Source organism: Oncorhynchus mykiss, unplaced genomic scaffold, assembly GCF_013265735.2.
Source record: "Oncorhynchus mykiss isolate Arlee unplaced genomic scaffold, USDA_OmykA_1.1 un_scaffold_234, whole genome shotgun sequence".
NCBI classification, from domain to species: domain Eukaryota; kingdom Metazoa; phylum Chordata; class Actinopteri; order Salmoniformes; family Salmonidae; genus Oncorhynchus; species Oncorhynchus mykiss.
The window spans coordinates 385,817-413,385 of NW_023493700.1; the positions used below are offsets into that span (position 1 = coordinate 385,817).

Below are 27,569 nucleotides of genomic sequence, written 5' to 3' on the forward strand. Positions count from 1 at the left end.
TATTGATGAGTATGAAGAAAGAAATGTTAGGAAATATACCGTTGTTTTATAGAGAAGTGTTTGAGGCTTGGGGTCAATTTTTACCAAATATTTATTATGAATGTACCATTTTAGAAGATATTTTAAATCAACCGATATTTTTAAATCCAAAGATAAAGTGTAATAATATGACGTTGTTTTGTAAATATTTTATGAGGGCTGGGATGAGGCAGATAGGTGACATTGTACTGTATATGAGGTAATTCCTGGGTTCCTTCCGTTGCAGGCAATATATGATAATGTGGTTGCAATAGATGAAGAGATTAGTAAAATTACTGTGGAGAATATGTACAAGAAAATATTAGGATGTATTCCTGGGGAGTGGGTGATTTTAATAAATAAAGAGGTGGCTAAAAGATCTAGGGGTTTACCGGTTTTATATTATGAAGGTAATGGGGAGAAACATGATTTATCAGGTTTAAAAGTTAAAATGGTTTATAGTAAATGTATTTTAAAAGAGATAAAAGTTCCTGCGTCGGAAAAAGTGTGGTCTAGGGTGTTTGCAAATATGGATGTGAAATCAATATGGAAGAATGTAAATGTAAATATAATTCTATAGAGTGTGAAGACAATGATTTTAAATTGAAACATAATAGGATTTTTACAAATGTGGTTTTGCATCAAATAAATAGGGATATTAAAAGAGAATGTGATATTTGTGGTACAGGGGTGGAACATTTTATGCACTATTTTGTTGAATGTAGCAGGTTAAAAGATTTTCATGAGTTTTTAAAAGGGCTTTTAGTAAAACATTGGGGGGAGGAGATTTTTAATGGGGTGGAATGGAAGAGATTCTTTCTTTTTGGTATTAACGGGAAAAGTAAAGTTTTGAATTTTAATTTGGTTAATTATGTTTTAAGTCATGCTAGATATGCTGTAAGACAAAGAAGGAACATGGGTCATTATGAAGGGAAATGTGTGAGTGTGGAAGGTCTTTTTAGGAGGATTTTGGAAAATGATACAGAAATAATATATAAATATGGTGGAGGAAATTTTGAAAAACTGTTTGTGTGGGGGAGTACTTTTATTGAAATAATGTCAAATGGGAAACTTGTATTTAATTATTAATTGATATGAGTGAATGATGGTGTTTTAAATTGATTTTATTCAATTATTTTTCTGATTTTGTAAAAGGGTGAATTGTTGTAAATATTGACTGAATGTTGTAAATGTTGTGTGTTTTTTCATAATAAAAGATAAAAAATAAAAAAGTACGCCTGATCTCGTCCTATCTCGGAAGCTAAGCAGGGTCGGGCCTGGTTAGTACTTGGATGGGAGACCGCCTGGGAATACCAGGTGCTGTAAGCTTTTTGCTCCAGCAGAGGGTTCTCTTGTGTCATGCGTGGAGCAACTCCCTTTTATTTATCACCCTAATAGTGTTGTGTCTTTTTATTGGACTAAATGCAGTTTGTTAGTGCTTCCCTGCCCTGATCAAATCAAATAATGGACAATGCCTTTACCTCAAAATCTAGGCAGTGCATTCAGCATTTGTTTTTAGGCTAGGAGACTGTCAATGTATGTAGTCCATTAGGGCCCTGTAAAATCCCCTTCAATGTTTTGAATGATTGCCCCCCCCCCCCAAAAAAAATTATATTCTCCCGTTTGTCCCTGCTTCTGCAGGTTTTCGCTCTCAAAAGTACACATTTTTAATAGAAATATAACACGATTAGATGTTCTATGTCCACGACAACATTTAAAACCCTAGCAGGAAACCACTTTTGAGGTCTGGGAAAAACGGAAGACATATCGATTTTGGGGTGTAGTTACCCTTTTTTAGGCAAGTGTGCGCCAGGAAGAGACCTTTGTTTGGTTAAGCGGTGTTGCTGTAGCGCTCATGTGATTGCGGAGTTTGCAAAACAAATAGCCACTGGATTGATGCAAATACTCATGATATAATTCTGCCAGGCTGGCATAGGCTACTTTGCAGTTAACATTTGATTGAGAAGGTTTTTGTGGGAAGCCTTTCCTTCTCTACCTACCACAAGAAGGTTATCATTAGCCTCATCGCTAACGGCTACACAAAGTGTAGACATGCGCGCGCTCCGCACGCATGCGCACGGAAACTGGGCAGTCCTGTGCAGTTTCTGAAAGTTGCGTGGAAATACGAATCACTGATGCATTTTGTTCATGTCTTATGATTCACTTGGGCAAATGAATGGATTTTCTAACAAGTTGAAGGGAATGATTTGATTTCCTCCTTAGCTCAAAGCATTTTGTAATGTTGTTGAATTTCGGTGTAATGTCTGTATTTCGTGATTCCGTGTGGGCGCGCTGTATTTTATAGGGCCCAGGTCCATGAAGTTGTCATAAGTATGAACCTAGGATATGCCCTCTTTTTCCCCCCCACAATAGTGAAATATATGGTCTGGAAATGCAAGCAAGGTTTGAGCTTTTCAGTGTGTGTCACAAGGTGGACATTTCTCTGTCCCCCTAAGAGTAAGCGACACGTTGACTTTATATAGTGTACCAAGAGATTGCCTTTCGCTTACGGCCATACCAGCCTGAATACGATCTCGCAAGCTAAGCAGGGTTGGGCCTGGTTAGTACTTGGATGGGAGACCGCCTGGGAATACCAGGTGCTGTAAGCGTTTTGCTCCAGCAGAGGGTTCTCTTGTGTCATGCGTGGAGCAACTCCCTTTTATTTATCACCCTAATAGTGTTGTGTCTTTTTATTGGACTAAATGCAGTTTGTTAGTGCTTCCCTGCCCTGATCAAATCAAATAATGGACAATGCCTTTACCTCAAAATCTAGGCAGTGCATTCAGCATTTGTTTTTAGGCTAGGAGACTGTCAATGTCTGTAGTCCATTAGGGCCCTGTAAAATCCCCTTCAATGTTTTGAATGATTGCCCCCCCCCCCCCAAAAAAAAAAAAAAAAAAAATTATATTCCCCCGTTTGTCCCTGCTTCTGCAGGTTTTCGCTCTCAAAAGTACACATTTTTAATAGAAATATAACACGATTAGATGTTCTATGTCCACGACAACATTTAAAACCCTAGCAGGAAACCACTTTTGAGGTCTGGGAAAAACGGAAGACATATCGATTTTGGGGTGTAGTTACCCTTTTTTAGGCAAGTGTGCGCCAGGAAGAGACCTTTGTTTGGTTAAGCGGTGTTGCTGTAGCGCTCATGTGATTGCGGAGTTTGCAAAACAAATAGCCACTGGATTGATGCAAATACTCATGATATAATTCTGCCAGGCTGGCATAGGCTACTTTGCAGTTAACATTTGATTGAGAAGGTTTTTGTGGGAAGCCTTTCCTTCTCTACCTACCACAAGAAGGTTATCATTAGCCTCATCGCTAACGGCTACACAAAGTGTAGACATGCGCGCGCTCCGCACGCATGCGCACGGAAACTGGGCAGTCCTGTGCAGTTTCTGAAAGTTGCGTGGAAATACGAATCACTGATGCATTTTGTTCATGTCTTATGATTCACTTGGGCAAATGAATGGATTTTCTAACAAGTTGAAGGGAATGATTTGATTTCCTCCTTAGCTCAAAGCATTTTGTAATGTTGTTGAATTTCGGTGTAATGTCTGTATTTCGTGATTCCGTGTGGGCGCGCTGTATTTTATAGGGCCCAGGTCCATGAAGTTGTCATAAGTATGAACCTAGGATATGCCCTCTTTTTCCCCCCCACAATAGTGAAATATATGGTCTGGAAATGCAAGCAAGGTTTGAGCTTTTCAGTGTGTGTCACAAGGTGGACATTTCTCTGTCCCCCTAAGAGTAAGCGACACGTTGACTTTATATAGTGTACCAAGACATTGCCTTTCGCTTACGGCCATACCAGCCTAATTGAGCACTTCCTGTTTGGAAAGTGAGACAGGTGTCGGTAATTAAGTCGTAAGTGAGTGTTTGTTTGCTTGAGAGCTTTTTTGGTTATTTTCAACGGTTTTTGAAGTATAATTTAGATTTTTGGCATTTGAACAAGTTTAAGTTTGGTTCGTTTTTTTCCCCCTTTGCAGTTTTGCTGCTTGGGGGAGAGTTTTTTGGGTTAAGGTTTTTTACAATGACGGACAACATGGCAATAGCTAATGGAACGGACAAAGACAAAGAAAATGCTCAACGGAAGAAAAATGGAGATGAAGGAGAGATGAAATATGGCAAAGAATTTACGGTGGCAGTGGAGTTGATGGGAGAAGATAGGGTCACGACGATGGAATTACTACGCGCGATTAAAGAGGTGTGTGGAGAGGTGGTGGGATGTAGAGTAAAAGGAGAAAGAAAGTATGAGGTCACGATGAGAAATGGAAAAGGAAAAGAGCGCTTAATGGACGGATTTATGATTAAAGAAACAAGAATTATGGCAAGAGACATGGTTTCCAATGAACTTATAGTCTCTTTTATGAATTTGCCTGTGTATATGGAAGACAACGCTATATTGGCCAAGCTAGGTAGCTGGGGTGTATCAGCAGTCTCTGAAATCAGGAGGAGAGTTTGGCCAGGGACGGAGATAGCAGATGGAACAAGATACTGCAAAGTGAAATTTACGGACACTGTGAAATCATTGCCGTACTCTACAAGGTTTGACACACTTGAAGGAGGAGAGTACTTTAGAGTTATTCATGACAAGCAGGTCAGAGTTTGTAGGCTCTGTATTCAGCCTGGTCACATTTTGAAGGACTGCCCTGAATTCAAATGTTATAAGTGTGGGAAGCAAGGGCATTATGCAAGAGAATGTGTAGGTGGAAAGGAAAGGGCATTTTGCGAAGGATGTCGCATGAGAACTGACGAGTGCAACTGTGGAGAGGTTGTGAATGAGGAGAGGAGCCAGGATCTCTTTGTGGAGACTGATGTATCACCGAGACCAGAAGAAGATGATGGAGGAGAGGACGTGGTGGAGGGTGGAGAGACGGAGAACGCAAGAAGGGAGAAGATCGAACAGAAGACGAATGAAATAGGGAGCAGTATGGACTCAGCAATAAGAAGAGGGAGCTTTCAGGAGGAGGGGGGGAGTGGGCTGGGTGAAGGAACTGGGGACTCACAGATTTTGGGGGGGACCTCGGGCTATGTGGGTGCCTCGGAAGAAGGTGAAGTGGAGGGGAGTGAGATGCTGACAATAATACAGGAAACGCAAATGGATACAGAAAGCACAACAGGCACTAGAAAGAAGAGTTTAAGTTACGTGGAAGAGATGGATTTAGAATCCATTTCAGATTCAGATGACATGGAACAGATTGACAGAAAATGGGAGGGCTACAGGAAGAGGAAAGCGGCGGCGGAGGTGAAAAAGGACAGAAAGGGAAGAAAACATGACAACAGATAGAGGTAAATGAGAAAATATTTATTATTTTTACTATTTATTGGAATGGTTAATTTTATGTCAATCAATGCAAACGGTTTAAGAACAATGGAAAAATTTCAAAGAATTGTAAAAATGGAGAATTCCGATATTTTATGTCTTCAAGAAACACATTGGGACAACGTATGTATTTTAGAAGTAAAAAAAATATGGAGAGATTTTATTTTTGTTAACAATGGTAGGGGGAATTCAAGTGGTGTTGCTATTTTATTGAGGAAGGATGTGGTAGAGAATGTGAAACATATATATAATGATAATAATGGGAGGATTTTAATTTTAGATTTTGAATATATGAATATGGTTTTTAGAATTATAAATGTTTACGCGCCTAATAGTGAAATAGAACGCAAAGATTTATTTTTAGAATTAGGGAAATGGTGTGAGGGGAACTGTATTGTAGTTGGGGATTTTAATGTTAAAATGGATAGACTGGATATGACAAGAGGAGCTATTTTTAGAAGTGATGTATCTAGGGGGGTTTTAAAGAAGATGATGTTAGAAAAAGAAATGATTGATATGTGGAGAGAGGAAAATCCAGACAAAAGATAATTTTCTAGAAGGCAGGTGGTTTTAGGGGTTTTGAAACAAACAAGGATAGATTTGGTTTTAGTAAAAGAAGGTTTAAGGAATTTTATGAAAGCTATTAAGTATGTTTTTACAACTTTTAGTGATCATGCAGGTTTAACATTTTCAGTGGGTGGAATATGGGTATTTAGAAGATGAGGAATATTTGTTATTTATTTTACCTTTATTTAACTAGGCAAGTCAGTTAAGAACAAATTCTTATTTTCAATTTTCAATGATTATTTTCAATTAACAGTGCCTGTTAACAATAGATTTGTCAGCTCGGGGATTTGAACTTGCAACCTTCCGGTTACAACGCTCTAACCACTAGGCTACCCTGCCGCCCCATATAGAAAACAATTAAATCTTTGATAGCATGTGAAATGGCAGATAAGCGGAAAGAGAATGATAAGTGTTTATGGTGGGACAAGGTTAAGGAAAAAATCAAAGTTTTTAGTATAAGATATGCAAGGAAAAAGCGAGGAAGGATGAAAAGAGAAGAAAATGAGTTGAGGGCTAGATTGGATGAAGAAATGGGGAAGTGTGACAGTGAACCTAATTATAATGTAGAAACGTTTTTAGATTTAAAAGCAAAATTGAGTAAATATGAAATAGATAAGTGTAAGGGTGCAATTATAAGAAGTAGGGCAAAGTATGTTTTGGAGGGGGAGAAATGTACTTCATTTTTTCTTTGTTTAGAGAAGAATAAACAGAGGAGAACATATATTAGAGAGATTGAAAATGTAAAGGGTGAAGTTGTTAATGATTATGTAGAGATATTAGAAACAGTGCAGAATTTTTATAAGGATTTATTTAAGAAAGGGGAAGTGGATGAGGGGTGTGTAAAGGAGATATTGGATAGTGTGGATGTGCAAATTAATGTAGAGGATAAACAAATGATGGGAAGTGATGTGTGATGGGAAGATAACAGTGAATGAAGTTAAAGATGCGATTAGGGGGTTACAAGTAAATAAGAGTCCTGGTGTGGATGGAATAATTGCAGAATTTTATAAAGTATATGAAAGTTTTTTAGCACCTATTTTATTGGAAGTTTATCAATATATGGAGGATAATAATAGTGTTTCAGAATCTATGGTGACAGGGCTGATAACGATTTTATATAAAAATAAGGGGAGCAAATTGAAACTGGAGAATTACAGGCCAATTAGTTTATTAAATTCGGATTATAAGATTTTAGCTAAGATCCTGGCAAATAGAATGAAGCAAGTTTTAAATGATATTATAGCACCTACACAGAATTATAGTGTGCCTGGTAGAGATATTGCTGATACAATTAATACGATTAGAGATGTGATAAATAAAATGAATCATGATAAGATGGGGGGAATAGTTTTAAGCATAGATTTAAATAAAGCCTTTGATAGGGTAGAGCATGATTTTATGTTTAGGGTAATGGATAATGGAAATATGGTTTTGGTAATAGAATAATAGGATGGATAAAATTATTATATAAGAAGGCAAAAAGTAGGGTGAAGTGTAATGGGGTTTTAACTGATTATTTTATTCTTGAGAGATCTGTGAGACAGGGATGCCCTTTATCAGCTTTATTATTTGTTTTATCGGTGGAACCTTTAGCAGCATTTAAAAAAAAAGATCATCTTATAAATTGTGTACAGACTCCACAAGAAGGTTTTAGTTTGATTCATCAATACGCAGATGATACCACTATAACAGTTAGAGATGAGGGAAGTGTAAAAAGGGTGATGGAGTGTTTTAAAGTATATGGACAAGCATCAGGTGCAAAGGTTAACATGGAGAAGTCAGTTGTAATGTATATTGGGAAGATTAATGAGGGGAATTTTACTTTTAAGGTGGTAAAAGATTATTTTAAGGTGTTAGGAGTGTTTTTAGGGGTGAACGAAATAGAAGCTAGGGATTTGACATGGAGTGATGGGATAAATAAAGTTAGGAAGGTAGTAAATATGTGGAGGGGGAGGTCTTTGAAGTTAAAAGGGAAAGTCATTGTGATAAATTCCTTGTTGATGTCAATTTTTATTTATGTAATGAATGTTTTGGATATGCCAGAATGGGTTTTATCTGAAATGAATAAGATAGTTGATTTTTTATGGGACGGGAAGGGGGTGAAAATAGCTTTTAAAACTTTGATTGCAGGTTATGAGGAGGGGGGTTTGAAGTTGGTGGATTTAAGGGTAAGGAAAATAGCAATAAGAGTGAAAATGGTAAGGAAATATTTATATGGTGAATTGGATTATGGGTGGAAAAGGTTTTTTAAAGAGTATTTGAATAAGGTTGGGAGGATTGGGGATAATGGTTTATTGATGTGTGTGAAACAGGAAATGTTAGAAAATATACCGTTGTTTTATAAAGAAGTGTTTGGGGCTTGGGGTCAATTTTTACCAAATATTTCTTATGAATGTACCATCTTAGAAAATATTTTAAATCAGCCAATATTTTTAAATCCAAAGATAAAGTGTAATAATATGACGTTGTTTTGTAAATATTTTATGAGGGCTGGGATGAGGCAGATAGGTGACATTGTACTGTATATGAGGTAATTCCTGGGTTCCATCCGTTGCAGGCAATATATGATAATGTGGTTGAAATAGATGAAGAGATTAGTAAAACTACTGTGGAGAATATGTACAAGAAAATATTAGGATGTATTCCTGGGGAGTGGGTGATTTTAATAAATAAAGAGGTGGCTAAAAGATCTAGGGGTTTACCGGTTTTATATTGTGAAAGTAATGGGGAGAAACATGATTTATCAGGTTTAAAAGTTAAAATGGTTTATAGTAAATGTATTTTAAAAGAGATAAAAGTTCCTGCGTCGGAAAAAGTGTGGTCTAGGGTGTTTGCAAATATGGATGTGAAATCAATATGGAAGAATGTAAATGTAAAATATAATTCTATAGAGTGTGAAGACAATGATTTTAAATTGAAACATAATAGGATTTTTACAAATGTGGTTTTGCATCAAATAAATAGGGATATTAAAAGAGAATGTGATATTTGTGGTACGGGGGTGGAACATTTTATGCACTTTTTTGTTGAATGTAGCAGGTTAAAAGATTTTCATGAGTTTTTAAAAGGGCTTTTAGTAAAACATTGGGGGGAGGAGATTTTTAATGGGGTGGAATGGAAGAGATTCTTTCTTTTTGGTATTAACGGGAAAAGTAAAGTTTTGAATTTTAATTTGGTTAATTATGTTTTAAGTCATGCTAGATATGCTGTAAGACAAAGAAGGAATATGGGTCATTATGAAGGGAAATGTGTGAGTGTGGAAGGTCTTTTTAGGAGGGGGAGTACTTTTATTGAAATAATGTCAAATGGGAAACTTGCATTTAATTATTAATTGGAATTAGTGAATGACTGTGTTTTAAATTGGTTTTCTTCTATTACTCTTCTGATGTTGTAAAAAGGGTGAATTGTTCATCCTCAATTATTACTGACTGAATGTTGCAAATATTGTGCGATTTTTCATAATATTTTTTTTTTTTTTTAATTACGCCTGATCTCGTCCGATCTCAGAAGCTAATCAGGGTCAGGCCTGGTTAGTACTTGGATGGGAGACCGCCTGGGAATACCAGGTGCTGTAAGCTTTTTGTCACTGCCTTGTGGAATTTCAACTCTTTGTCCGTTTTTTCCCACAAGGCTGAAATATGTGCCCTCGCTTTGAAATAAGTAAGCAAGGTTAGTTTGTATTTCATCCAACAATCTGTGCTACAAATTATGGCTACAGTATATGCAATTTCTTCCACTTTTTGAGTGACACAAAGATGCTTATCTAAATGGTGAAAATGCAACAGCTGTTAATCAGGCTCACTTTGACTTTACATAGTGTACCAAGAGTTAGTTTCTCGCTTACGGCCACACCGGCCTGAGTACGCATTTCCTGATTGGAGAAGTGACGACAGGTGCGAGTGTCTGAGCTGTGAGTGAGTGTTTGCTGGAGAGTGTTTGCTGGAGAGTGTTTGCTGGAGAGTGTTTGCTGGAGAGTGTCTGAGCTGTGAGTGAGTGTTTGCTGGAGAGTGTCTGAGCTGTGAGTGAGTGTTTGCTGGAGAGTGTCTGAGCTGTGAGTGAGTGTTTGCTGGAGAGTGTCTGAGCTGTGAGTGAGTGTTTGCTGGAGAGTGTTTGCTGGAGAGTGTTTGCTGGAGAGTGTTTGCTGGAGAGTGTTTGCTGGAGAGTGTTTGCTGGAGAGTGTTTGAGCTGTGAGTGAGTGTTTGCTGGAGAGTGTTTGCTGGAGAGTGTTTGCTGGAGAGTGTTTGCTGGAGAGTGTTTGCTGGAGAGTGTTTGCTGGAGAGTGTCTGAGCTGTGAGTGAGTGTTTGCTGGAGAGTGTCTGAGCTGTGAGTGAGTGTTTGCTGGAGAGTGTCTGAGCTGTGAGTGAGTGTTTGCTGGAGAGTGTCTGAGCTGTGAGTGAGTGTTTGCTGGAGAGTGTCTGAGCTGTGAGTGAGTGTTTGCTGGAGAGTGTCTGAGCTGTGAGTGAGTGTTTGCTGGAGAGTGTTTTGCTCGAGAGCTATTTTTGTTAAATTAATTGGTTTTTGCAATATAATTTATTATTTTCTTTAGTTGAATAGTTTAAAGTTTGGTTAGTCTTCCCCCTTGCAGTTTTTTCTGCTTGGGGGAGAGGTTTTTTTTTAAATTTATTTTTTTACTATGACGGACAACATGGAAAAGACAAACGGAATGGACAAAGACAACGAAAAGGCGCAACGGAAGAAAAATTAAGATAACGAAGGAATGAAATATGGAAAAGAATACACGGTGGCAATTAAGTTGGAAGGAGAAGATAAAGTGATGACAATGGAACTACTAAGAGCAATTAAGGAGGTGTGTGGAGAGGTGGTGGGATGCCGAATGAAAGGAGAAAAGAAGTACGAAATTACGATGAGAAATGAAAGAGGAAAAGAACGGGTAATGGATGGATTGCGAATAAAGGACACAAGGATTCTGGCGAGAGATATTAATGTGAAGGAATTGGTGGTGTCTTTTATGAATCTCCCAGTATACGTAGAAGATGGTGTGATACTGAGCAAGCTGAGTAGCTGGGGAGTGACGGCTGTCTCGGAGATAAGGAGGAGAGTTTGGCCAGGAACGGAGGTGGTTGACGGGACACGTTTCTGCAAGGTCAAGTTCACAGAAAAAGTGACATTACCTTATTCTACAAGAATTGAGACGTTGGAGGGAGCAGAATATTTCAGGGTCATTCATGACAAACAGGTCAGAGTGTGCCGTATGTGTATCCAACCCGGGCACATAGTAAAAGACTGCCCGGAATTTAAGTGTTTTAAGTGTGGCAATCAAGGACACTATGCGAGAGAATGTGATGGAGAGAAGGAAAGGAATTTTTTGTGGTGGATGCAGAAAGAGATTGGCGGAGTGCAATTGTGGAGAGGTTGGGGCTGAAGAGGGGAGTCAAACAATATTCGAGGAAGCAGTGGTATTGTCGCAAGAAGGAGAAGAAGATGGAGGAGAGGACATGGTGGAAGGTGGAGAGACGGAGGAAGGAAGAAGGAAGAAGGACCAGAAGATAAATGAAATTGGGAGCAGTATGGACTCAGAAATAAGAAGAGGGAGTTTTCAGGAGGAGGGGGGGAGTGGACTGGGGGGAAGCACAGGGGACTCACAGGTTTTGGGGGAAAGCATAGCACTAACAAGTAGTTTGGGGGGTGAAGAAATGGAGGGGGTTATGGAGTTGATGACAATACCAGAGACGGCGATGAGCACGGGGAGCACAACGACTATACCAGCAGTGGAGATGAATACGGGGAGCACAACGGAGGTGGATGCCAAGAGTGGGAGTTGGCTGGATTACATGGACTTGGAGGAGATATCGGACACGGATGATGGGCAAATGATGGAAAGAACGAGGGAAGGATACAGGAAGAGGAAAGCGGTGGGAAGAGGGGGAGAGAAAGGGTGGAAGAAGAAAGAAACTGGATAACAGGTAGAGGATAATGAAATTATTTTTTATTATTTTATTATTTATTAGAATGGTCAATATAATGTCAATAAATGCAAATGGTTTGAGAACAATGGGAAAATTTAATAGAATAGTCCAAATGAAGAATTCAGATATTTTATGTATTCAAGAAACACACTGGGATAATGTTTGTGTTTTAGAAGTAAAAAAAATATGGAGGGATTTTATTTATGTAAACAATGGCAGAGGGAATTCAAGTGGGGTTGCAATTTTATTAAGGAAGGATGTAGTAGAAAATGTGAAGAAGATATACAATGATAATAATGGGAGGATTTTAATTTTGGATTTTGAATATATGAATAGGGTTTTTAGGATTATAAATATTTATGCGCCGAATAATGAGATAGATTTTAGTTGGGGATTTTAATGTTAAAATTAATAGATTAGATATGTCAATGGGAGCTATTTTTAGAAGTGACGTATCGAGAGGGGTTTTAAGGAAGATTATGTGTGAAAACAGTCTGATTGATATATGGAGAGACGAGAACCCGAATAAGAGAGGTTTTTCTAGAAGGCAGGTGGTTTTAGGGGAGTTGAAACAGACACGGATAGATCTGGTTTTAGTAAATGAAGGGTTAAGGAATTTTATGAAGGATATTAATTATATTTTTACAACTTTTAGTGATCATGCTGGGTTAACATTTTCGGTGGGGTTAGATAAGGAAAGGAAAGGGGGAGGAATATGGTGCATGAATGCAGGGTATCTAGGTGATGAAGAATATGGAATACAGCTTAAATCTTTGATAGAACATGAAATGGAGGATAAGCAAAAAGGAATGATAAGTGCCAGTGGTGGGAAAATGTAAAGAAAAAAATTAAAGGTTTTAGTATTAGATATGCAAGGAAGAAGAGGAGTAGGATGACAAGAGAATAACATTTTTTAAGAGAAAAATTGAATGAAGAAATGAGGAAATGTGATATAGATCCTATTTATAATATTGAAAGGTTTTTAGATTTAAAGGCACAATTGAGCAAATGTGAAATAGATAAGTGTAAGGGGGCATCTATTAGAAGTAGGGCAAAGTATGTGTTGGAAGGGGAGAAATGTACGTATTTTTTTCTTGGTTTAGAGAAAACTAAACAGACAAAATCATATATTAGTGAGATAGAAAATGTAAAGGGTGAAGTGGTAAATGATTATGTTGAGATATTAGAAACCGTACAGAATTTTTATAAGGATTTATTTAAGAAAGGGGAGGTGGATGAGGGGAGTGTAAAGGAGATTTTAGGTAGTGTGGATGTGCAAATTGGTGTTGAGGATAAGCAAAGATGTGATAGGAAGATAACAGTGGATGAAGTGAAAGATGCAATTAAGGGTTTACAAATAAATAAAAGTCCTGGAGTAGATGGACTAATTGCAGAGTTTTATAAAATGTATGAAAGTTTTTTAGCACCGATTTTAATGGAAGTGTATCAATATATGGAAGATAATAATACTGTTTCAGACTCCATGGTGACAGGGCTGATATCGATTTTATATAAAAATAAGGGGAGCAAATTAAAATTGGAGAATTATAGGCCAATTAGTTTATTAAACTCAGATTATAAGATTTTAGCTAAGATATTGGCAAATAGAATGAAGATGGTTTTAAATGATATTATAGCACCTACACAAAATTATAGTGTGCCTGGAAGAGACATAGCTGATACTATTATTACACTTAGAGATGTGATAAATAAAATGAATAGCGATAAGAGAGGGGGAATTGTTTTAAGTATAGATTTTAATAAGGCTTTTGACAGGGTGGAACATGATTTTATGTTTAGGGTACTGGAAAAATATGGGTTTGGAAACAGAATAATAGGATGGATAAAATTATTATATAGAAAGGCAAAAAGTAGAGTAAAATGCACCGAGCCGTTTGGAATTTCCGCAAGAAGCAACCTAGAGGGTCCAGTCTTGTCAGGCTATGCTGTTGGTGGACTTGTTTGTTTACGTGCCAGCACTTGCAGAGGCTCGGTGCATTTCAACAATTGAGCAAAATAGCAAATGGCCGGTTAGCTCAGTTGGTTAGAGTGTGGTGCTAATAACGCCAAGGTCATGGGTTCGATCCCCGTACTGGCTATGATGTACATTTTGAGTGTCAAAATTGTGAGTCACATGCATGTGAATTGTCAAGGGTGCCACAGAATTAAAATTAGTGAAATTCCGAAATCGCTCAGTTGGGAGAGCGTTAGACTGAAAATCTAAAGGTCCCTGGTTCGATCCCTGGTTTCGGCATTTGTATTTGTTCTATCTTCATGCTCTGGCTTCAAGGAAACTATCCACAGCTTTGTTTGTGGGCCTCAATGGTGTGTGCTACGCTGCTCCTCTGAAAGTAAGTGATTTCTTGCTTTTTCATCTGACATTTTGACATCAGTGTTACAGGAAAGTTGCTTGTCATTGTTACATGACAGTAGGTTGTCGTAAGACAAGGCTGCATGAAGTGTGAACTGGAGCTTTCTTGGATCCACAACAAAAATTGTTTTTGGGGATTGCGGGAATCGATCCCACTAACTATAGCATGCTAAGCAAACACAATACCAATTGATCAAATTCCCCAGCTGTTTGGAATTGCCACAAGGAGCAACAAAGAGTGTCCAGTCTTGTCAGGCTATGCTGTTGGTGGACTTGTTAGTTTGTGCTCCAGCACTTACAGAGGCTCGGTGCATCTCAACAATTGTGCTCTGTAGCCAGCGGCCGGTTAGCTCAGTTGGTTAGAGTGTGTGATACGCTGCTCCTCTGAAAGTAAGTAATGTCTTTCTTTTTCATCTGACATTGTGACATCAGTGTTACATGAGAGTTTCTTGTCATTGTTACATGACAGTTTCTTGTCATTGTTTACATGACAGTAGGTTGTCGTAAGACAAGGCTGCATGAAGTGTGAACTGGAGTTTTCTTGGATCCATGAAAGAATTTGCTTTTGGAGAATGCAGGCATCGATCCCACTACCTCACGCATGCAAAGCATTTGAGCTAATTCCCCAGACGTTTGGAATTTCCGCAAGAAGCAACCTAGAGGGTCCAGTCTCGTCAGGCTATGCTGTTGGTGGACTTGTTTGTTTACGTGCCAGCACTTGCAGAGGCTCGGTGCATTGCCACAATTGAGCAAAATGGCAAATGGCTGGTTAGCTCAGTTGGTTAGAGTGTGGTGCTAATAACGCCAAGGTCATGGGTTCGATCCCCGTACTGGCTATGATGTACATTTTGAGTGTCAAAATTGTGAGTCACATGCATGTGAATTGTCAAGGGTGCCACAGAATTAAAATTAGTGAATTGCCGAAATAGCTCAGTTGGGAGAGCGTTAGACTGAAGATCTAAAGGTCCCTGGTTCGATCCCGGGTTTCGGCATTTGTATTTGTTCTTTCTTCATGCTCTGGCTTCAAGGAAACTATCCACAGCTTTGTTTGTGGGCCTCAATGGTGTGTGCTACTCTGCTCCTCTGAAAGTAAGTAATTTCTTGCTTTTTCATCTGACATTTTGACATCAGTGTTACAGGAAAGTTTCTTGTCATTGTTTACATGACAGTAGGTTGTCGTAAGACAAGGCTGCATGAAGTGTGAACTGGAGTTTTCTTGGATCCATGAAAGAATTTGCTTTTGGAGAATGCAGGCATCGATCCCACTACCTCACGCATGCAAAGCATTTGAGCTAATTCCCCAGACGTTTGGAATTTCCGCAAGAAGCAACCTAGAGGGTCCAGTCTCGTCAGGCTATGCTGTTGGTGGACTTGTTTGTTTACGTGCCAGCACTTGCAGACGCTCGGTGCATTTCAACAATTGAGCAAAATAGCAAATGGCCGGTTAGCTCAGTTGGTTAGAGTGTGGTGCTAATAACGCCAAGGTCATGGGTTCGATCCCCGTACTGGCTATGATGTACATTTTCAGTGTCAAAATTGTGAGTCACATGCATGTGAATTGTCAAGGGTGCCACAGAATTAAAATTAGTGAAATGCCGAAATCGCTCAGTTGGGAGAGCGTTAGACTGAAAATCTAAAGGTCCCTGGTTCGATCCCTGGTTTCGGCATTTGTATTTGTTCTATCTTCATGCTCTGGCTTCAAGGAAACTATCCACAGCTTTGTTTGTGGGCCTCAATGGTGTGTGCTACGCTGCTCCTCTGAAAGTAAGTGATTTCTTGCTTTTTCATCTGACATTTTGACATCAGTGTTACAGGAAAGTTGCTTGTCATTGTTACATGACAGTAGGTTGTCGTAAGACAAGGCTGCATGAAGTGTGAACTGGAGCTTTCTTGGATCCACAACAAAAATTGTTTTTGGGGATTGCGGGAATCGATCCCACTAACTATAGCATGCTAAGCAAACACAATACCAATTGATCAAATCCCCAGTTTGTGCTCCAGCACTTACAGAGGCTCGGTGCATCTCAACAATTGTGCTCTGTAGCCAGCGGCCGGTTAGCTCAGTTGGTTAGAGTGTGTGATACGCTGCTCCTCTGAAAGTAAGTAATGTCTTTCTTTTTCATCTGACATTGTGACATCAGTGTTACATGAGAGTTTCTTGTCATTGTTACATGACAGTTTCTTGTCATTGTTTACATGACAGTAGGTTGTCGTAAGACAAGGCTGCATGAAGTGTGAACTGGAGTTTTCTTGGATCCATGAAAGAATTTGCTTTTGGAGAATGCAGGCATCGATCCCACTACCTCACGCATGCAAAGCATTTGAGCTAATTCCCCAGACGTTTGGAATTTCCGCAAGAAGCAACCTAGAGGGTCCAGTCTCGTCAGGCTATGCTGTTGGTGGACTTGTTTGTTTACGTGCCAGCACTTGCAGAGGCTCGGTGCATTGCCACAATTGAGCAAAATGGCAAATGGCTGGTTAGCTCAGTTGGTTAGAGTGTGGTGCTAATAACGCCAAGGTCATGGGTTCGATCCCCGTACTGGCTATGATGTACATTTTGAGTGTCAAAATTGTGAGTCACATGCATGTGAATTGTCAAGGGTGCCACAGAATTAAAATTAGTGAATTGCCGAAATAGCTCAGTTGGGAGAGCGTTAGACTGAAGATCTAAAGGTCCCTGGTTCGATCCCGGGTTTCGGCATTTGTATTTGTTCTTTCTTCATGCTCTGGCTTCAAGGAAACTATCCACAGCTTTGTTTGTGGGCCTCAATGGTGTGTGCTACTCTGCTCCTCTGAAAGTAAGTAATTTCTTGCTTTTTCATCTGACATTTTGACATCAGTGTTACAGGAAAGTTTCTTGTCATTGTTTACATGACAGTAGGTTGTCGTAAGACAAGGCTGCATGAAGTGTGAACTGGAGTTTTCTTGGATCCATGAAAGAATTTGCTTTTGGAGAATGCAGGCATCGATCCCACTACCTCACGCATGCAAAGCATTTGAGCTAATTCCCCAGACGTTTGGAATTTCCGCAAGAAGCAACCTAGAGGGTCCAGTCTCGTCAGGCTATGCTGTTGGTGGACTTGTTTGTTTACGTGCCAGCACTTGCAGACGCTCGGTGCATTTCAACAATTGAGCAAAATAGCAAATGGCAGGTTAGCTCAGTTGGTTAGAGTGTGGTGCTAATAACGCCAAGGTCATGGGTTCGATCCCCGTACTGGCTATGATGTACATTTTCAGTGTCAAAATTGTGAGTCACATGCATGTGAATTGTCAAGGGTGCCACAGAATTAAAATTAGTGAAATGCCGAAATCGCTCAGTTGGGAGAGCGTTAGACTGAAAATCTAAAGGTCCCTGGTTCGATCCCTGGTTTCGGCATTTGTATTTGTTCTATCTTCATGCTCTGGCTTCAAGGAAACTATCCACAGCTTTGTTTGTGGGCCTCAATGGTGTGTGCTACGCTGCTCCTCTGAAAGTAAGTGATTTCTTGCTTTTTCATCTGACATTTTGACATCAGTGTTACAGGAAAGTTGCTTGTCATTGTTACATGACAGTAGGTTGTCGTAAGACAAGGCTGCATGAAGTGTGAACTGGAGCTTTCTTGGATCCACAACAAAAATTGTTTTTGGGGATTGCGGGAATCGATCCCACTAACTATAGCATGCTAAGCAAACACAATACCAATTGATCAAATCCCCAGTTTGTGCTCCAGCACTTACAGAGGCTCGGTGCATCTCAACAATTGTGCTCTGTAGCCAGCGGCCGGTTAGCTCAGTTGGTTAGAGTGTGTGATACGCTGCTCCTCTGAAAGTAAGTAATGTCTTTCTTTTTCATCTGACATTGTGACATCAGTGTTACATGAGAGTTTCTTGTCATTGTTACATGACAGTTTCTTGTCATTGTTTACATGACAGTAGGTTGTCGTAAGACAAGGCTGCATGAAGTGTGAACTGGAGTTTTCTTGGATCCATGAAAGAATTTGCTTTTGGAGAATGCAGGCATCGATCCCACTACCTCACGCATGCAAAGCATTTGAGCTAATTCCCCAGACGTTTGGAATTTCCGCAAGAAGCAACCTAGAGGGTCCAGTCTCGTCAGGCTATGCTGTTGGTGGACTTGTTTGTTTACGTGCCAGCACTTGCAGAGGCTCGGTGCATTGCCACAATTGAGCAAAATGGCAAATGGCTGGTTAGCTCAGTTGGTTAGAGTGTGGTGCTAATAACGCCAAGGTCATGGGTTCGATCCCCGTACTGGCTATGATGTACATTTTGAGTGTCAAAATTGTGAGTCACATGCATGTGAATTGTCAAGGGTGCCACAGAATTAAAATTAGTGAATTGCCGAAATAGCTCAGTTGGGAGAGCGTTAGACTGAAGATCTAAAGGTCCCTGGTTCGATCCCGGGTTTCGGCATTTGTATTTGTTCTTTCTTCATGCTCTGGCTTCAAGGAAACTATCCACAGCTTTGTTTGTGGGCCTCAATGGTGTGTGCTACTCTGCTCCTCTGAAAGTAAGAAATTTCTTGCTTTTTCATCTGACATTTTGACATCAGTGTTACAGGAAAGTTTCTTGTCATTGTTTACATGACAGTAGGTTGTCGTAAGACAAGGCTGCATGAAGTGTGAACTGGAGTTTTCTTGGATCCATGAAAGAATTTGCTTTTGGAGAATGCAGGCATCGATCCCACTACCTCACGCATGCAAAGCATTTGAGCTAATTCCCCAGCCGTTTGGAATTTCCGCAAGAAGCAACCTAGAGGGTCCAGTCTCGTCAGGCTATGCTGTTGGTGGACTTGTTTGTTTACGTGCCAGCACTTGCAGAGGCTCGGTGCATTTCAACAATTGAGCAAAATAGCAAATGGCCGGTTAGCTCAGTTGGTTAGAGTGTGGTGCTAATAACGCCAAGGTCATGGGTTCGATCCCCGTACTGGCTATGATGTGCATTTTGAGTGTCAAAATTCTGAGTCACATGCATGTGAATTGTCAAGGGTGCCACAGAATTAAAATTAGTGAAATGCCGAAATAGCTCAGTTGGGAGAGCGTTAGACTGAAGATCTAAAGGTCCCTGGTTCGGCATTTGTATTTGTTCTTTCTTCATGCTCTGGCTTCAAGGAAACTATCCACAGCTTTGTTTGTGGGCCTCAATGGTGTGTGCTACGCTGCTCCTCTGAAAGTAAGTAATTTCTTGCTTTTTCATCTGACATTTTGACATCAGTGTTACAGGAAAGTTGCTTGTCATTGTTACATGACAGTAGGTTGTCGTAAGACAAGGCTGCATGAAGTGTGAAGTGGGGCTTTCTTGGATCCACAAAAAAAAATGTTTTTGGGGATTGCGGGAATCGATCCCACGCATGCTAAGCAAACACAATACCAATTGATCAAATTCCCCAGCTGTTTGGAATTGCCACAAGGAGCAACCAAGAGTGTCCAGTCTTGTCAGGCTATGCTGTTGGTGGACTTGTTAGTTTGTGCTCCAGCACTTACAGAGGCTCGGTGCATCTCAACAATTGTGCTCTGTAGCCAGCGGCCGGTTAGCTCAGTTGGTTAGAGTGTGTGATACGCTGCTCCTCTGAAAGTAAGTAATGTCTTTCTTTTTCATCTGACATTGTGACATCAGTGTTACATGAGAGTTTCTTGTCATTGTTACATGACAGTTTCTTGTCATTGTTTACATGACAGTAGGTTGTCGTAAGACAAGGCTGCATGAAGTGTGAACTGGAGTTTTCTTGGATCCATGAAAGAATTTGCTTTTGGAGAATGCAGGCATCGATCCCACTACCACACGCATGCAAAGCATTTGAGCTAATTCCCCAGCCGTTTGGAATTTCCGCAAGAAGCAACCTAGAGGGTCCAGTCTCGTCAGGCTATGCTGTTGGTGGACTTGTTTGTTTACGTGCCAGCACTTGCAGAGGCTCGGTGCATTGCCACAATTGAGCAAAATGGCAAATGGCTGGTTAGCTCAGTTGGTTAGAGTGTGGTGCTAATAACGCCAAGGTCATGGGTTCGATCCCCGTACTGGCTATGATGTACATTTTGAGTGTCAAAATTGTGAGTCACATGCATGTGAATTGTCAAGGGTGCCACAGAATTAAAATTAGTGAATTGCCGAAATAGCTCAGTTGGGAGAGCGTTAGACTGAAGATCTAAAGGTCCCTGGTTCGATCCCTGGTTTCGGCATTTGTATTTGTTCTATCTTCATGCTCTGGCTTCAAGGAAACTATCCACAGCTTTGTTTGTGGGCCTCAATGGTGTGTGCTACGCTGCTCCTCTGAAAGTAAGTGATTTCTTGCTTTTTCATCTGACATTTTGACATCAGTGTTACAGGAAAGTTGCTTGTCATTGTTACATGAGAGTAGGTTGTCGTAAGACAAGGCTGCATGAAGTGTGAACTGGAGCTTTCTTGGATCCACAACAAAAATTGTTTTTGGGGATTGCGGGAATCGATCCCACTAACTATAGCATGCTAAGCAAACACAATACCAATTGATCAAATTCCCCAGCTGTTTGGAATTGCCACAAGGAGCAACCAAGAGTGTCCAGTCTTGTCAGGCTATGCTGTTGGTGGACTTGTTAGTTTGTGCTCCAGCACTTACAGAGGCTCGGTGCATCTCAACAATAGTGCTCTGTAGCCAGCGGCCGGTTAGCTCAGTTGGTTAGAGTGTGTGATACGCTGCTCCTCTGAAAGTAAGTAATGTCTTTCTTTTTCATCTGACATTGTGACATCAGTGTTACATGAGAGTTTCTTGTCATTGTTTATATGACAGTAGGTTGTCGTAAGACAAGGCTGCATGAAGTGTGAACTGGAGTTTTCTTGGATCCATGAAAGAATTTGCTTTTGGAGAATGCAGGCATCGATCCCACTACCTCACGCATGCAAAGCATTTGAGCTAATTCCCCAGACGTTTGGAATTTCCGCAAGAAGCAACCTAGAGGGTCCAGTCTCGTCAGGCTATGCTGTTGGTGGACTTGTTTGTTTACGTGCCAGCACTTGCAGAGGCTCGGTGCATTGCCACAATTGAGCAAAATGGCAAATGGCTGGTTAGCTCAGTTGGTTAGAGTGTGGTGCTAATAATGCCAAGGTCATGGGTTCGATCCCCGTACTGGCTATGATGTACATTTTGAGTGTCAAAATTGTGAGTCACATGCATGTGAATTGTCAAGGGTGCCACAGAATTGATATTAGTGAATTGCCGAAATAGCTCAGTTGGGAGAGCGTTAGACTGAAGATCTAAACGTCCCTGGTTCGATCCCGGGTTTCGGCATTTGTATTTGTTCTTTCTTCATGCTCTGGCTTCAAGGAAACTATCCACAGCTTTGTTTGTGGGCCTCAATGGTGTGTGCTACGCTGCTCCTCTGAAAGTAAGTAATTTCTTGCTTTTTCATCTGACATTTTGACATCAGTGTTACAGGAAAGTTTCTTGTCATTGTTTACATGACAGTAGGTTGTCGTAAGACAAGGCTGCATGAAGTGTGAACTGGAGTTTTCTTGGATCCATGAAAGAATTTGCTTTTGGAGAATGCAGGCATCGATCCCACTACCTCACGCATGCAAAGCATTTGAGCTAATTCCCCAGCCGTTTGGAATTTCCGCAAGAAGCAACCTAGAGGGTCCAGTCTTGTCAGGCTATGCTGTTGGTGGACTTGTTTGTTTACGTGCCAGCACTTGCAGAGGCTCGGTGCATTTCAACAATTGAGCAAAATAGCAAATGGCCGGTTAGCTCAGTTGGTTAGAGTGTGGTGCTAATAACGCCAAGGTCATGGGTTCGATCCCCGTACTGGCTATGATGTACATTTTGAGTGTCAAAATTGTGAGTCACATGCATGTGAATTGTCAAGGGTGCCACAGAATTAAAATTAGTGAAATGCCGAAATAGCTCAGTTGGGAGAGCGTTAGACTGAAGATCTAAAGGTCCCTTGTTCGATCCCTGGTTTCGGCATTTGTATTTATTCTATCTTCATGCTCTGGCTTCAAGGAAACTATCCACAGCTTTGTTTGTGGGCCTCAATGGTGTGTGCTACTCTGCTCCTCTGAAAGTAAGTCATTTCTTGCTTTTTCATCTGACATTTTGACATCAGTGTCACAGGAAAGTTGCTTGTCATTGTTACATGACAGTAGGTTGTCGTAAGACAAGGCTGCATGAAGTGTGAACTGGAGCTTTCTTGGATCCACAACAAAAAATGTTTTTGGGGATTGCGGGAATCGATCCCACTAACTATAGCATGCTAAGCAAACACAATATCAATTGATCAAATTCCCCAGCTGTTTGGAATTGCCACAAGGAGCAACCAAGAGTGTCCAGTCTTGTCAGGCTATGCTGTTGGTGGACTTGTTAGTTTGTGCTCCAGCACTTGCAGGGGCTCGGTGCATCTCAACAATTGTGCTCTGTAGCCAGCGGCCGGTTAGCTCAGTTGGTTAGAGTGTGTGATACGCTGCTCCTCTGAAAGTAAGTAATGTCTTTCTTTTTCATCTGACATTGTGACATCAGTGTTACATGAGAGTTTCTTGTCATTGTTTATATGACAGTAGGTTGTCGTAAGACAAGGCTGCATGAAGTGTGAACTGGAGTTTTCTTGGATCCATGAAAGAATTTGCTTTTGGAGAATGCAGGCATCGATCCCACTACCTCACGCATGCAAAGCATTTGAGCTAATTCCCCAGACGTTTGGAATTTCCGCAAGAAGCAACCTAGAGGGTCCAGTCTCGTCAGGCTATGCTGTTGGTGGACTTGTTTGTTTACGTGCCAGCACTTGCAGAGGCTCGGTGCATTGCCACAATTGAGCAAAATGGCAAATGGCTGGTTAGCTCAGTTGGTTAGAGTGTGGTGCTAATAATGCCAAGGTCATGGGTTCGATCCCCGTACTGGCTATGATGTACATTTTGAGTGTCAAAATTGTGAGTCACATGCATGTGAATTGTCAAGGGTGCCACAGAATTGATATTAGTGAATTGCCGAAATAGCTCAGTTGGGAGAGCGTTAGACTGAAGATCTAAACGTCCCTGGTTCGATCCCGGGTTTCGGCATTTGTATTTGTTATTTCTTCATGCTCTGGCTTCAAGGAAACTATCCACAGCTTTGTTTGTGGGCCTCAATGGTGTGTGCTACGCTGCTCCTCTGAAAGTAAGTAATTTCTTGCTTTTTCATCTGACATTTTGACATCAGTGTTACAGGAAAGTTTCTTGTCATTGTTTACATGACAGTAGGTTGTCGTAAGACAAGGCTGCATGAAGTGTGAACTGGAGTTTTCTTGGATCCATGAAAGAATTTGCTTTTGGAGAATGCAGGCATCGATCCCACTACCTCACGCATGCAAAGCATTTGAGCTAATTCCCCAGCCGTTTGGAATTTCCGCAAGAAGCAACCTAGAGGGTCCAGTCTTGTCAGGCTATGCTGTTGGTGGACTTGTTTGTTTACGTGCCAGCACTTGCAGAGGCTCGGTGCATTTCAACAATTGAGCAAAATAGCAAATGGCCGGTTAGCTCAGTTGGTTAGAGTGTGGTGCTAATAACGCCAAGGTCATGGGTTCGATCCCCGTACTGGCTATGATGTGCATTTTGAATGTCAAAATTGTGAGTCACATGCATGTGAATTGTCAAGGGTGCCACAGAATTGATATTAGTGAATTGCCGAAATAGCTCAGTTGGGAGAGCATTAGACTGAAGATCTAAACGTCCCTGGTTCGATCCCGGGTTTCGGCATTTGTATTTGTTCTTTCTTCATGCTCTGGCTTCAAGGAAACTATCCACAGCTTTGTTTGTGGGCCTCAATGGTGTGTGCTACGCTGCTCCTCTGAAAGTAAGTAATTTCTTGCTTTTTCATCTGACATTTTGACATCAGTGTTACAGGAAAGTTTCTTGTCATTGTTTACATGACAGTAGGTTGTCGTAAGACAAGGCTGCATGAAGTGTGAACTGGAGTTTTCTTGGATCCATGAAAGAATTTGCTTTTGGAGAATGCAGGCATCGATCCCACTACCTCACGCATGCAAAGCATTTGAGCTAATTCCCCAGCCGTTTGGAATTTCCGCAAGAAGCAACCTAGAGGGTCCAGTCTTGTCAGGCTATGCTGTTGGTGGACTTGTTTGTTTACGTGCCAGCACTTGCAGAGGCTCGGTGCATTTCAACAATTGAGCAAAATAGCAAATGGCCGGTTAGCTCAGTTGGTTAGAGTGTGGTGCTAATAACGCCAAGGTCATGGGTTCGATCCCCGTACTGGCTATGATGTGCATTTTGAATGTCAAAATTGTGAGTCACATGCATGTGAATTGTCAAGGGTGCCACAGAATTAAAATTAGTGAAATGCCGAAATAGCTCAGTTGGGAGAGCGTTAGACTGAAGATCTAAAGGTCCCTGGTTCGATCCCTGGTTTCGGCATTTGTATTTCTTCTATCTTCATGCTCTGGCTTCAAGGAAACTATCCACAGCTTTGTTTGTGGGCCTCAATGGTGTGTGCTACTCTGCTCCTCTGAAAGTAAGTCATTTCTTGCTTTTTCATCTGACATTTTGACATCAGTGTCACAGGAAAGTTGCTTGTCATTGTTACATGACAGTAGGTTGTCGTAAGACAAGGCTGCATGAAGTGTGAACTGGAGCTTTCTTGGATCCACAACAAAAAATGTTTTTGGGGATTGCGGGAATCGATCCCACTAACTATAGCATGCTAAGCAAACACAATATCAATTGATCAAATTCCCCAGCTGTTTGGAATTGCCACAAGGAGCAACCAAGAGTGTCCAGTCTTGTCAGGCTATGCTGTTGGTGGACTTGTTAGTTTGTGCTCCAGCACTTGCAGGGGCTCGGTGCATCTCAACAATTGTGCTCTGTAGCCAGCGGCCGGTTAGCTCAGTTGGTTAGAGTGTGTGATACGCTGCTCCTCTGAAAGTAAGTAATGTCTTTCTTTTTCATCTGACATTGTGACATCAGTGTTACATGAGAGTTTCTTGTCATTGTTACATGACAGTTTCTTGTCATTGTTTACATGACAGTAGGTTGTCGTAAGACAAGGCTGCATGAAGTGTGAACTGGAGTTTTCTTGGATCCATGAAAGAATTTGCTTTTGGAGAATGCAGGCATCGATCCCACTACCTCACGCATGCAAAGCATTTGAGCTAATTCCCCAGACGTTTGGAATTTCCGCAAGAAGCAACCTAGAGGGTCCAGTCTCGTCAGGCTATGCTGTTGGTGGACTTGTTTGTTTACGTGCCAGCACTTGCAGAGGCTCGGTGCATTGCCACAATTGAGCAAAATAGCAAATGGCTGGTTAGCTCAGTTGGTTAGAGTGTGGTGCTAATAATGCCAAGGTCATGGGTTCGATCCCCGTAGTGGCTATGATGTACATTTTGAGTGTCAAAATTGTGAGTCACATGCATGTGAATTGTCAAGGGTGCCACAGAATTAAAATAAATGAATTGCTGAAATAGCTCAGTTGGGAGAGCGTTAGACTGAAGATCTAAAGGTCCCTGGTTCGATCCCGGGTTTCGGCATTTGTATTTGTTCTTTCTTCATGCTCTGGCTTCAAGGAAACTATCCACAGCTTTGTTTGTGGGCCTCAATGGTGTGTGCTACGCTGCTCCTCTGAAAGTAAGTAATTTCTTGCTTTTTCATCTGACATTTTGACATCAGTGTTACAGGAAAGTTTCTTGTCATTGTTTACATGACAGTAGGTTGTCGTAAGACAAGGCTGCATGAAGTGTGAACTGGAGTTTTCTTGGATCCATGAAAGAATTTGCTTTTGGAGAATGCAGGCATCGATCCCACTACCTCACGCATGCAAAGCATTTGAGCTAATTCCCCAGCCGTTTGGAATTTCCGCAAGAAGCAACCTAGAGGGTCCAGTCTTGTCAGGCTATGCTGTTGGTGGACTTGTTTGTTTACGTGCCAGCACTTGCAGAGGCTCGGTGCATTTCAACAATTGAGCAAAATAGCAAATGGCCGGTTAGCTCAGTTGGTTAGAGTGTGGTGCTAATAACGCCAAGGTCATGGGTTCTGTTGGTGGACTTGTTTGTCCCCGTACTGGCTATGATGTACATTTTGAGTGAGAGCGTTAGACTGAAGATCTAAAGGTCCCTGGTTCGATCCCTGGTTTCGGCATTTGTATTTGTTCTATCTTCATGCTCTGGCTTCAAGGAAACTATCCACAGCCTTGTTTGTGGGCCTCAATGGTGTGTGCTACTCTGCTCCTCTGAAAGTAAGTCATTTCTTGCTTTTTCATCTGACATTTTGACATCAGTGTTACAGGAAAGTTGCTTGTCATTGTTACATGACAGTAGGTTGTCGTAAGACAAGGCTGCATGAAGTGTGAACTGGAGCTTTCTTGGATCCACAACAAAAAATGTTTTTGGGGATTGTGGGAATCGATCCCACTAACTATAGCATGCTAAGCAAACACAATACCAATTGATCAAATTCCCCAGCTGTTTGGAATTGCCACAAGGAGCAACCAAGAGTGTCCAGTCTTGTCAGGCTATGCTGTTGGTGGACTTGTTAGTTTGTGCTCCAGCACTTGCAGAGGCTCGGTGCATCTCAACACTTGTGCTCTGTAGCCAGCGGCCGGTTAGCTCAGTTGGTTAGAGTGTGTGATGCGCTGCTCCTCTGAAAGTAAGTAATGTCTTTCTTTTTCATCTGACATTGTGACATCAGTGTTACATGAGAGTTTCTTGTCATTGTTTATATGACAGTAGGTTGTCGTAAGACAAGGCTGCATGAAGTGTGAACTGGAGTTTTCTTGGATCCATGAAAGAATTTGCTTTTGGAGAATGCAGGCATCGATCCCACTACCTCACGCATGCAAAGCATTTGAGCTAATTCCCCAGACGTTTGGAATTTCCGCAAGAAGCAACCTAGAGGGTCCAGTCTCGTCAGGCTATGCTGTTGGTGGACTTGTTTGTTTACGTGCCAGCACTTGCAGAGGCTCGGTGCATTGCCACAATTGAGCAAAATGGCAAATGGCTGGTTAGCTCAGTTGGTTAGAGTGTGGTGCTAATAATGCCAAGGTCATGGGTTCGATCCCCGTACTGGCTATGATGTACATTTTGAGTGTCAAAATTGTGAGTCACATGCATGTGAATTGTCAAGGGTGCCACAGAATTGATATTAGTGAATTGCCGAAATAGCTCAGTTGGGAGAGCGTTAGACTGAAGATCTAAACGTCCCTGGTTCGATCCCGGGTTTCGGCATTTGTATTTGTTCTTTCTTCATGCTCTGGCTTCAAGGAAACTATCCACAGCTTTGTTTGTGGGCCTCAATGGTGTGTGCTACGCTGCTCCTCTGAAAGTAAGTAATTTCTTGCTTTTTCATCTGACATTTTGACATCAGTGTTACAGGAAAGTTTCTTGTCATTGTTTACATGACAGTAGGTTGTCGTAAG

General features: G+C 41.0%; 25 non-coding genes and 1 pseudogene across 25 annotated transcripts; all 26 read left to right on the forward strand.

Annotated features, from left to right (window-relative positions):
• Positions 1–2,522: 2,522 nt before the first annotated feature.
• LOC118948254 lies at positions 2,523–2,627 on the forward strand (annotated as a pseudogene).
• Positions 2,628–13,863: 11,236 nt separating this feature from the next.
• Positions 13,864–13,937, forward strand: trnai-aau. The gene has a single exon. It is a non-coding gene; the product is annotated as a tRNA-Ile (tRNA).
• Positions 13,938–14,972: 1,035 nt separating this feature from the next.
• trnai-aau lies at positions 14,973–15,046 on the forward strand. The gene has a single exon. It is a non-coding gene; the product is annotated as a tRNA-Ile (tRNA).
• An 82-nt stretch (positions 15,047–15,128) lies between these two features.
• Positions 15,129–15,201, forward strand: trnaf-gaa. The gene has a single exon. It is a non-coding gene; the product is annotated as a tRNA-Phe (tRNA).
• Positions 15,202–15,647: 446 nt separating this feature from the next.
• On the forward strand, positions 15,648–15,721 carry trnai-aau. The gene has a single exon. It is a non-coding gene; the product is annotated as a tRNA-Ile (tRNA).
• An 82-nt stretch (positions 15,722–15,803) lies between these two features.
• On the forward strand, positions 15,804–15,876 carry trnaf-gaa. The gene has a single exon. It is a non-coding gene; the product is annotated as a tRNA-Phe (tRNA).
• Positions 15,877–16,681: 805 nt separating this feature from the next.
• On the forward strand, positions 16,682–16,755 carry trnai-aau. The gene has a single exon. It is a non-coding gene; the product is annotated as a tRNA-Ile (tRNA).
• An 82-nt stretch (positions 16,756–16,837) lies between these two features.
• trnaf-gaa lies at positions 16,838–16,910 on the forward strand. The gene has a single exon. It is a non-coding gene; the product is annotated as a tRNA-Phe (tRNA).
• Positions 16,911–17,512: 602 nt separating this feature from the next.
• Positions 17,513–17,585, forward strand: trnaf-gaa. Its single transcript has one exon. It is a non-coding gene; the product is annotated as a tRNA-Phe (tRNA).
• Positions 17,586–18,390: 805 nt separating this feature from the next.
• Positions 18,391–18,464, forward strand: trnai-aau. Its single transcript has one exon. It is a non-coding gene; the product is annotated as a tRNA-Ile (tRNA).
• An 82-nt stretch (positions 18,465–18,546) lies between these two features.
• Positions 18,547–18,619, forward strand: trnaf-gaa. Its single transcript has one exon. It is a non-coding gene; the product is annotated as a tRNA-Phe (tRNA).
• Positions 18,620–19,065: 446 nt separating this feature from the next.
• trnai-aau lies at positions 19,066–19,139 on the forward strand. Its single transcript has one exon. It is a non-coding gene; the product is annotated as a tRNA-Ile (tRNA).
• A 1,014-nt stretch (positions 19,140–20,153) lies between these two features.
• trnai-aau lies at positions 20,154–20,227 on the forward strand. The gene has a single exon. It is a non-coding gene; the product is annotated as a tRNA-Ile (tRNA).
• Positions 20,228–20,309: 82 nt separating this feature from the next.
• trnaf-gaa lies at positions 20,310–20,382 on the forward strand. Its single transcript has one exon. It is a non-coding gene; the product is annotated as a tRNA-Phe (tRNA).
• An 856-nt stretch (positions 20,383–21,238) lies between these two features.
• Positions 21,239–21,312, forward strand: trnai-aau. Its single transcript has one exon. It is a non-coding gene; the product is annotated as a tRNA-Ile (tRNA).
• An 82-nt stretch (positions 21,313–21,394) lies between these two features.
• Positions 21,395–21,467, forward strand: trnaf-gaa. Its single transcript has one exon. It is a non-coding gene; the product is annotated as a tRNA-Phe (tRNA).
• Positions 21,468–21,913: 446 nt separating this feature from the next.
• Positions 21,914–21,987, forward strand: trnai-aau. The gene has a single exon. It is a non-coding gene; the product is annotated as a tRNA-Ile (tRNA).
• A 1,011-nt stretch (positions 21,988–22,998) lies between these two features.
• On the forward strand, positions 22,999–23,072 carry trnai-aau. The gene has a single exon. It is a non-coding gene; the product is annotated as a tRNA-Ile (tRNA).
• An 82-nt stretch (positions 23,073–23,154) lies between these two features.
• Positions 23,155–23,227, forward strand: trnaf-gaa. Its single transcript has one exon. It is a non-coding gene; the product is annotated as a tRNA-Phe (tRNA).
• Positions 23,228–23,673: 446 nt separating this feature from the next.
• On the forward strand, positions 23,674–23,747 carry trnai-aau. The gene has a single exon. It is a non-coding gene; the product is annotated as a tRNA-Ile (tRNA).
• Positions 23,748–23,829: 82 nt separating this feature from the next.
• Positions 23,830–23,902, forward strand: trnaf-gaa. The gene has a single exon. It is a non-coding gene; the product is annotated as a tRNA-Phe (tRNA).
• Positions 23,903–24,348: 446 nt separating this feature from the next.
• On the forward strand, positions 24,349–24,422 carry trnai-aau. The gene has a single exon. It is a non-coding gene; the product is annotated as a tRNA-Ile (tRNA).
• An 82-nt stretch (positions 24,423–24,504) lies between these two features.
• Positions 24,505–24,577, forward strand: trnaf-gaa. Its single transcript has one exon. It is a non-coding gene; the product is annotated as a tRNA-Phe (tRNA).
• Positions 24,578–25,613: 1,036 nt separating this feature from the next.
• On the forward strand, positions 25,614–25,686 carry trnaf-gaa. The gene has a single exon. It is a non-coding gene; the product is annotated as a tRNA-Phe (tRNA).
• A 1,463-nt stretch (positions 25,687–27,149) lies between these two features.
• trnai-aau lies at positions 27,150–27,223 on the forward strand. The gene has a single exon. It is a non-coding gene; the product is annotated as a tRNA-Ile (tRNA).
• Positions 27,224–27,305: 82 nt separating this feature from the next.
• Positions 27,306–27,378, forward strand: trnaf-gaa. Its single transcript has one exon. It is a non-coding gene; the product is annotated as a tRNA-Phe (tRNA).
• Positions 27,379–27,569: the final 191 nt, after the last annotated feature.